The sequence below is a fragment of the Pogona vitticeps genome, chromosome 4 (genome assembly GCF_051106095.1).
Source record: "Pogona vitticeps strain Pit_001003342236 chromosome 4, PviZW2.1, whole genome shotgun sequence".
NCBI lineage: Eukaryota > Metazoa > Chordata > Lepidosauria > Squamata > Agamidae > Pogona > Pogona vitticeps.
In genome coordinates, this window is record NC_135786.1 from 94,348,949 (window position 1) to 94,359,453 (window position 10,505).

Here is a 10,505-nt window from a genome sequence, read left to right on the forward strand (position 1 = left end):
AGGGACATTCATAAGTCTAGGCACCACTGTAGTTTATTATTGGACCCATTTGAGATAATTGTTGATTCTCTAAATGTTCACGATAATAAATCTGTTGATGTTTCAAAAATGTCTCCTTTGTCCTTTCCCGCCAAAAGAGAGGAACTGTTTCCAACTTACAACAAACCTAAATCACATGCGGGCACATGAGCCATAAGTCACTGGATCGTTACTCTCCCCCCCCCCCCCCGCGCAGCCAAACCTCAGGAAGTGGCTATAGACGTGGTGCTGGCGCTTCAACAGGCGGTAGACCAGGATCCGGAGCAGCTGGCACTGGCAGCAGATCTGGAGTGGGGTCTCGAGGCACCTCCATGTCCGGGATTCCCCCTTCTACTGCCACTTCCAGTTCCGCCACCACAGCCACCTGCTTGTCCCCCCCCCCCAGGTTTGGGCACTTGGGCCCAAAAAGGTTCGCCATCACTGTACTACACCATGCAGGCTCTCTATTATGTTATTAGACTACAATAAAGCAGGCAAAAGTTAGTAGGAAGGGGTAAAAAAGAACATGCAAGTCATGCCCCCATCCTTCCACTACTCTTCTGTTGAATCTCCAGATAACAGCAGGTGTCAAATGGGAAAAAAAACCCTGCCTCACAATCAAACAGACCTTGAAAAAGTTCATTTTTAAAAAACTACACCTCCTAAATCCTAAGGTGGCATGGCCAGTAACTGGGGTTTTTCCTCCCCCGGAAATTATAATAAAACAAACAGACAAAAAATTCCAAACTCTGCCGAGAAATGTCTGCTGAAGCACACAAGTCCTTTTAAAAACAAACAGGCGGATGCTTCCTCCTGAGGTACTTTCGATGTTTCTAAGTCCCCATGAGAGATGCGAGAACCACTACAGAAAGCAGAGGTGTTAGGCTGACTGACCGTAAGAAGGAAGTCAAGAGAGTTAGAAACAATGTGATTCAAAGTCTGAAACAATTGGTGATTAATGAGAGAAGGCCTGTTGTTGAATTTATGCATTCTTTGATTGCAGTACTTTGGCTCTAAATGTGAAGTAATTTTTCCCCACCAGTTTTGCTTGTGATGGGGAATGTCATACATGCACACTCGGGAATTCCACAGTCCTCCTGCCCAACTTGCTCTGAGATCACACATATTGCGGCCGACTCTCCTAATGCATGTTCATATCCAATCCTGTCCAAGACCATGGTCATATTTGCATGTTTCCAGTTCTCTGTGGGAGTGGGGAGGAAAACAGGTAACTTCACATTTATGTCAGTGTTGTCTAATTTCCTCAACATGTACAATGGAAGATCTGATATTAGCTGTCCCCCCAAATACTCTTGAGGTTGCCTGCTATTGGACAGAAATGATCTCACATATTTATTAATTGTGTTGTGGTGCTTCTGACATGAACAAAGAAAAGGTTCTCTGTGAAAACCCAATTCCTGAGAATGGGAAAATACAAGCAGCAAAACAAGACCATACGCTGAATGGTGCAGGCAGGAGAGAAGGACACCAGCAGCATTCTGCAGAACTGGGTTCTATTTGATTTTTTATTTCCCCATTTTTCTATTCACCAAGAGAAATTCCCAGTCAACTTCCTAAGGTAGCCACCACCGAGACAGTGGTGATCAGGTGGTGCTCTGTCTGATGGTTTGGACAACTTTGGGAACAGGCTAGTTTGCTGCATTTTCTGGCAACCACACAATGTACAGGCAATTATGAGCCAGCCTGATCCTTATCCATGCCTACCCATACCTTTTTGGGTTTCTCGAAGGGACTGAGTTTTAGTGCTCCTCTTTAGTTCAGTTGGGTGTGTGTGAAAACCAAGTGGATTGCTTGGCTGTCATGTCACTTTTGAATCGCTTTCTCTTGCTCCCCTCACAGAGAGGAAGACAGAAGATGATGCAGAGGTTTTTTAACTCCCTTTAAAAGTCAGTGCTGAATCACTTCAGTGGCAACTCAATTACAGTCGTGCCCTGCTTTATGATTACCCCGTTTAACGACGAATCTGCTTGACAATGAGTTTTTTGCGATCGCAAAACAATGGTTTGAATGGGCAAAAACCGCCTTGCGATGATCGGATCCCTGCTTCGGGAACCAATTTTCGCTTTATGACGATCAAAAACAGCTGATCGTCAGGTTTCAAAATGGCTGCCGGCTGAAGAAAATGGCCCCTCGCTGTGCTTAGGGACAGATTCCTCGCTGCACAGGCATGGAAAATGGCCGCCCCTATGGAGGATCTTTGCTGGACAGTGAGTTTTCAGCCCTTTGGAACACACTAACCGGGTTTTAATGTGTTTCAATGGGTTTTTTATTTTGTTTCATGATGTTTTCGCTCTACAGCGATTTCGCTGGAACGAATTAACATCGTCAGGCAAGGCACCACTGTAGGTGAGATGCCACCTTAAAATAAATTTTAAAATTTTTAGCTTTTTCCTTGCTCCCCCACAGATGCAGATTTTAAAAATATCTTTTCTTTCCCTCTAAAAGAAGGAATGGGCTGAATAAGGTTGCTGGGGTGCAGAATACTTTTAAACACCCTCATCCTTGAATGTAGATGCAAGGGACTCCCAAGTGATATACAGCACCTCAAAGCAACTCTGCTTAACATGATCCAGCAAAATAAAATTTGGTTGTCTAGTCATACTCAATTGTGGCAGACAGCCCACACGTCACTCCTGTCAGTCATTGTAGAGCTCTAGTGCAGGAGCCTATGAGAGGACAGGAAGGGTGGAGTCAAAAGAACTGGGGAAGACAGAGAGTCAGTTAGGGAGAAGATTGTGAAGTGTTTAGACAAGGGATTGGAAAGTTGGTATGTTAGAGAATATAAAAGAGTTAAAAGCAATAAGAACTACATAGACAGTCAGAATATAGGGAGACCTTGATTAATGAGAATGAATTCAAACAAGCGTACATGTAAATATATCCATGTTTATTGAATGAATAATAAAGGAACATCCATGATTTTCCTTCTGTGCTTAACCTACTAAACCAGTGATGGCTAACCTTTTTGAGACCGAGTGCCCAAATGGCGACACAAAACAAAATTATTTATTTCGATGTGCCAGCATTGCAATTAAATCTGAATACTGATGTTTCAGTTTAGAAAAAAACAACTCATACAGTTGTCTGAATTAATCATCACCTTTTGTCTTCAAAACATAACAAAACTTTCAATGATACAAATACTTTTTATTGAAAAATAACCATTAACACTAGTAAATGGAAACAAATATTAAAGTAATACAAGCCAGGTAATTTAAACAAACTTTTAAAATAATTATATGCATAGATTTTTGAGAAGGGATACTTAACTTGACATGCTTTTGCGCAACATGATTTTTTGATGTTGTATGCATGCTGATAATTTGTCAATCCTTAGCCCATATGCTGTTAGTTTGAGGGCAAGACATGCAGCACCCAGACAACCCAGATAGTGTGGTTGCTGACCTTGAGCCAGACATCCTGGAGAGTAAGTCAAGTGACTTCATTCTCGAATATGTCTGGCTCAAGATCAGCAACCACACTATCTGGGTTGTCCAGAACAACCAGATCTTTCTGGTGTAATTCCTCTGTGTATTCTTGCCACCTCTTCTTGATATCTTCTACTTCTGTTAGGTCCCTACCATTTTTGTCCTTTATCATGTCCATCTTTGCACAAAATGTTCCTTTAATATCTCCAATTTTCCTGAACAGATCTCTGGTTTTTCCTTTTCTATTATTTTCCTCTGTTTCTTTGCATTATTCATTTAAGAAGGCCATCTTTCTTCTTGCTATTCTTTGGAAATCTGCATTCAATTTTCCGTAACTTTCCCTATCTCCCTTGCATTTTGTTTCCCTTCTCTTCTCTGCTATTTGTAAGGCCTCGTTGGACAGCCACTTTGCTTTCTTGCATTTCCTTTTCTTTGGAATGGTTTTTGTTGCTGCCTCCTGTACAATGTTACGAGCCTCTATCCATAGTTCTTCAGACACTCTGTCCACCAAATCTAGTTCCTTAAATCTCTTCTTCACTTGCACAGCCACAGACAAACTTTTTTGTCAGTATAAATTTTAGATGGAAACCTTCAATTACCACCTTCTTCCCAGCTGTTTCCCCAGCATTTATCTCCTTAAACCTTGATTGTTGATTATAGAGGATTAAACCTTTTTGTTCTTTAAGAGATTAAGTTATTTGCATGACTTGAACCAGAGCAACCCTCAGCTTCTGTTCTCATTCTCTTTCCCTCCTCCTATGCTTTTGAAAGAAAGAATTTGGAAGTGTTCACTTTTTTTGTTTTTAGATGTGTTATGCAAGCTGAAGCTAGCACTAACTGTGGCTAGTTTAAGACAAGTCTGTTTAAATCCAGGAGTTATAAAGCAGGCTTGTTTCCTCATTTCCTGATTTACACAGTGTTGGAAGGTGTGCTTTACTTAAAGCAAAGGAAAAGCCTCCACATTCCTTTTTGTGGCCTCAAGGGCAGAGGAGAGGACAAAGGTTTATTCATGAGCCCAAGGCTTGTTCTGCTTCATTCCTATCATGAAAAACCATTGCTTATCACAATGTCCAAATGTGACCAATGTAAAGTGAGAGGTGGTCTCTTCAAAAAGAGTGATGGTAAAGCAGTCCCACAATATAAATGGTTGTGCAGTGATAAAGCCAGGGTGCATTTTTTTTCTGTCATAGATTTATGATTATACAGTGTCCTGCTGAGTCATGGGAAAACCAGTCAACCCATTATTTTAATTATAACATGTCAATCTATAGCCTAAACAACACACACAAAAACCTGAGTGCTTTGGAAATTGGAACTAGGATTTGGAAACAAAGTCATTTCTAGGAAAGTGTTCTCAATTTAACTGCATTGAGGCTCAGAATCCCCTCAAGTATCAAAAGTTATTGTACGCAAAGCACTGCACTATCATAAAGAGCTGCATGAAACATGCAAATATTATGTACGGTATAATGTGCATCTTCACAAAATTAAAATATGTAAGCTCTATTATGCGTATGGAAAGGTCTAATGAACTGTCATCAAAATTTCTGTGTATATCTGATGCCAAGTTTTGAAGAATGTCTTTGTTCTTACTTCAGTGCAATCCTATGCACACTTGGTGAGCAAGAAAAAAAAAACCCAACAATGAGTGCCCAAAATTGGATTCTACAATTCGTACCCCCAAGTTCTTTTCACTAGCACCAGAAGAGAGTTGCTTGAAGAAACAAGGAAGAATGCAAATGTCCCTTTGAAGCCAAATAAAAACAAAGTCCCAGATATATTTATCCACAGAGGTCGGACATCCGCAACATAAAAGAATCAGCTCGAAGTATACAGTCATGTGAAAAGGAAAGTACACCTCCTTTGAATTCTATGGTTTTACATGTCAGGACATAATAAAAATCTTAGGTCTGAAAATTAGGTAAATCAAACCTCAGATGAACAACAATAAAAGGCATTCAGAGACTCAATTATGATTGTTAAAAGCTTACCTGAGGAGATGGGTGTTCAACTGCCACTGTAAGGATAAAAGGGAAGGGCCCAGCCTGATCTCCTGAGGGAGAGCATTCCATAACCTGGGAGCTGCCACAGTGAAGGCCCTTTCTTATGTCCCCATCAGCCATGCTTCCACTGGCAATGAGACCAAGAGGATGATCTTAAATGCCAAGAGGTCTCATATGGGGAGATACGGTCCTTCAGGTAGCTTGGACTTACATCTATATACGACTTATGAAATGTGGTATATTGAAGTGATGGATTAGTTCAACTTGGATGCCTAAAAACAAGCGGGGGAGGTAAAAGAAATAAAGTACCTGTTGACATCCATTTTGTAGTTGTTCACATGAAAGATCTCACTAGCCCTCGAATAATTTGAAAATGTTTAAAACAGCACATTTAACACAACTTTCCTAATGAGTCTATCTTTAATGTGCTTCCCTGAACCTGAACAAATTATGTGATACATTTACAATGCAAATATAGCCACCTAAAGATTAGAGTTATCATCCACAAACTATGCAAGTGCAATTATGCTTATCCTGGCAACATTGATATAGGCTTACAATATAACAGTTTTTGGGACAGTATGCATAAGAGTTGGGTAGGCAGAGGAGAAACTGTGAGACTAAAGCTTGTGTTTGCAACTCTCTCTTCCTCTCTCTCTCTCTCTCTCTGATTTATACAACTCATCATAATGTGTTGCCAAGTCAATTCTGACTTACGGAAACTCTTTTCAGGGTTCCCTAGGTGGAACAAACTTAGAAGTAGTTTCCCTTTCCCTTCTTCGGGGGTTGCCCTGGGACTGCGCAGTTTGCTTAAGGCCACACAGGCTGTCTCAATTTGCAGGAGGCACAGTACAGTAGGGCAGTGGTCCCCAACCTTGGGCCTCCAGATGTTCTTGGACTACAACTCCCAGAAGCCTTCACCACCACCTCTGCTGGCCAGGATTTCTGGGAGTTGAAGTCCAGGAACATCTGGAGGCCCAAGGTTGAGGACCTCTGCAGTAGGGAATCGAACTCCAGGCCTCTGGCTCCACAGCCAGATACGTAAACTACTGAGCTATCCAACCATATCTCATTCAGAGATATAGATATCTGGATCCAGTAGGACAAATGGAAATTATAGTCCAGTTCACAGAGCAGGAGAAAAGGCAAGGTTACTCTTGTTTTCATCTATTTGACTAGAGTACTTCTAGGTGGCCAAAATTTCTACCTGTTTCATTTCAGAGTAAACTACACAGAAACTCTCAAAGCTCGCAAACATGTGTACCTCAGAGCTTATGCACAAAACAGATGAATCTGAGTACAGGAAATTATCATGGTCAAACCAGTCAACTGTGGAATACCAAGCTTAACAGAATAAATTCATAACACAGCTGAATATGGAATGGGTGTAGGGTAAGACTTGACCATTGCAACATGGCTTAAAGACAAATGATTAAGGAAACAAGAAAGAGCTGTTGTTTCTCTTTTTAGTATAGACTGGGGACTCACGATCCTTCCCATTAAGCTTTCTATTCCTTGAGCTCCCCCCCCCAACGTTTGTAACATAAATGCAAGTTTGTAAGCCAGAGTGCAGAGGGTCTTTGTATTTATGCAGAGCACCTGAGGAGTATACAATACAATCATAGGCATGTCTAAAGGTAAAGGTTCCCCTTGACATTTTAGTCAGTCGTGTCTGACTCTAGGGGGTGGTGCTCATCCCCGTTTTCAAGCCGTGGAGCCAGCGTTTGTCCGAAGACAGTTTCCGTTGTCATGTGGCCAGCGCGACTTAGATTCGGAACGCTGTTTACCTTCCCATCGAGATGGTACCTATTTATCTACTCGCATTTACATGCTTTCGAACTGCTAGGTTGGTGAGTAGCTGGGACAAAGCGATGGGAGCTCACTCCGTCGCGTGGATTCGATCTTACAACTGCTGGTCTTCTGACCCTGTAGCACACAAAGGCTTCTGCAGTTTAGCCCGCAGCACCACCACGTCCCTATAGGCATGTCTACTCATAAGTAAATCCCACTGAATTATTGGGGGCTTACTCTTAAATACACCCAAGTACTTAAACTCTCTGACCTGCTGGATATAATTGCCATTGAAGGACCAAGAGAAGGGTTTCCATGCTTTGCCAAAAGCAATAATTTTAGATTTCTCAAAATTTAATTGGAGTTTATTGCGTATCAGGTAATCATGGCAACCACTAGCTAGCCGTTTTAGGCCGACCCTTGTGTGAGAGAGAATAACCCTGTCATCCACAGATAATAGGATGGGAATCTGTATAAAGCCCAGTTTGGGGAGTGTGGCCATTGATATTATGTAGGAGTAGGGTGAGGTCATTAATAAATAAATTAAACAGAGTTGGCCAGAACGCAGCCTTGCTTCACTCCTCTGCTGGAAAAAAATCTGATTGGAAAGGGCCCCCTGCTTCAACATTTTTATGTGACAAGTAACACCCACATGGAGTTTTTGAATTCAAAAGAGGAGCCTCCTACCAATGACCAGCCTAGCAAGCTTCAGCCATAAGATATCTCTGTCTATGGAATCAAAGGCCCCTTTTAGATCTAGGAAAGCTACATACAATTTATTGAATTTATGGATAAGTTGACTCGCCAAATTCCCACCGATTCAGTGGGTCTATTCTAGTGTGACTTAGGGTGCAATTAGACATGGGAAAATTAAGTAATTGTGCTCACAGTTAAAAGACTCTTATCTATTGTTTAACCTGTCTTTTTCTTGCACTTGAGTGATTCTTTATTTCCATGGAAGATATGTCTTCTCCCATGAGAAGAATCCAGACAGCACTTTAGATTGCTCCAATTTCTCCCCTTTTTTGATTATTGACACTCTCTCCCCACATCCTTTCCCTGCTCTTTATCACGGCTGGCATTCTGCAAGCTTCAGCAACTACCCTTGGTTTTTTTAGTTAACCAGTGGCATAGTGCTACAGCAGTATATTAACATAGCATGGATACTCACTTATATCTGAAATGGTGCTGTGTCAATTAGGAAATAGTTTTAAAACCTTTTGAGAAGAGGAAAATAGAGAAGAAGGTTTCTTTGCCATCCTTTTTACTGTCACAGCCCACTGTATATGTTACAGGGTTGTCACCCAAGAGAACTCTACCCACAGCTCTATTTGCTAGTGAATCAAGTAACTACAGAGATTGCAGAACAGAATAATCAGGAGTGCTCCCAATAGCACCAAATAAATTGCAGCCCCAGCACGGTGCCAGAAAGGAGCAGAACAGCACGGGAAAAGATCACATGTGGTCTCTGAAAAATAAGGTAAACCAAATTGCACTAAAAGGGCACCAAACAGCAAGATATATGTGCCCCCTTACTATATTAAGCAATAGGATCTTACCCTAAATATAACTGACTTAACCAGGATGTTTGTTATCAACAAACGTTTAATGAATGGCCAGTGGTAATATTATAATTGTCACTGTCTGTGCACTATCTGTACAGTGGTGCCTCGATTTACGATTGCCCTGCATTACGACAAATCTGCTTAACGACGATCTTTCTGCGATTGCAATTGCGATCGCAAAACGATGGTCTAAATGGGGGAATTTCGCTTTGCGATGATCGGTTCCCTGCTTCGGGAACCGATTTTTCGCAAAATGACATTTTTAGAACAGCTGATCGGCGGTTTCAAAATGGCCACCGAGTGATTAAAATGGCTCCCTGCTGTGTTTAGGGATGGATTCCTCACTATACAGGCAGCAAAAATGGCTGCCGTATGGAGCATCTTCGCTGGACAGTGAGTTTTTACCCCATTGGAACACATTGAACAAGTTTCAATGTGTTTCAATTGTTTTTTTTTCTCTTTACAATGTTTTCGCTTAACGGCAATTTTCCTGGAATGGATTATCATCGTTAAGCGAGGCACCACTGTACTTAATTTCCCTCTGACTTCGCTGGCTACAATTACACCTGCAACTATGTTTTCTGTACTATAATATCTGAAATTCTGGATGACACATCTTGCAATGAGTATATAGTCCAAGTAAGAGCAGCCATAATAAAGTAGTTACTGTTTCAGATGCCGAGGGACTTTTCACTGCTTTTGATGTGAAAACAATCACTAGCAGCCCCCATCGTTCACTAGAAGGGGGAAAAATAGTATCATATATCACAGATCGGTCTGTGACTGCATTTATTAAAGAGCAACAATCCTCTTTTTACAACAAAGTAAGTTCAATTGTGTTCACTGGTGATTACTCTCAGTTATTTGGAATGGCAACTTTACTCCTGTGTGATTCAGTTACACACTTGCTTTTAAATAAGGAAGCTTGCACCTGCATTGTAAATACGCCAAAAACGGTAGAGTGCATTAGTCTGAAACTAAGGAGAGGCCCACAAATATACTATGAATGCCTTTTAATCACAAAAGTGTGGCTTATACCTGTGGTTCACATGCCATTAAAAGGAGAAAAGAACTTTCTCTAAATGTTCTGGCCTGTATATTCAACATTGTTTTTAAATTCAAAAGACAGATGCAAGGAAAAAAGAAACACACAACAAATACATTAAAAAGGGATTATAGCATCCGCTGTGGAAATAGCTGAAGAGCTATTTGCAATGGTTTGTCCTGACTGGAATAGGCCTATGGAATCAATGGGAATGGCTAACCTAATGTGAATCCAATTGGATTCAGTGGTTCTACCCAGTGATTTAGCCCAGGGGTGGGCAAAGTGTGGCCCCCCAGATAGTGTTAAGCTGCAGCTCCCATCAGTCCTAGCCAACATATGGAATTGTGAGAAATGTTGGGCGTTGCAGTCCAAGAACATTTGCATTTTGCCTAGCCTTCATCTAGTCCCAAATGCTTACCGGTGCAATACTTTTTCATTTTGCTGTTGTTATGTGCTATCAAGTTGCACCCAACTTGTGAAAACCCTAATAGGGTGGGTTTTCAAGGCAGGTGAGATATTTAAAGAATGTTTTTTATCATTTATCTCTTGCCCTTCCAGTGAGTTTCCATGGCCAATTGGGAATTTAAAACCATATCTCCTAGCTCTGTCACTCTATCCACTACACTACACTTGC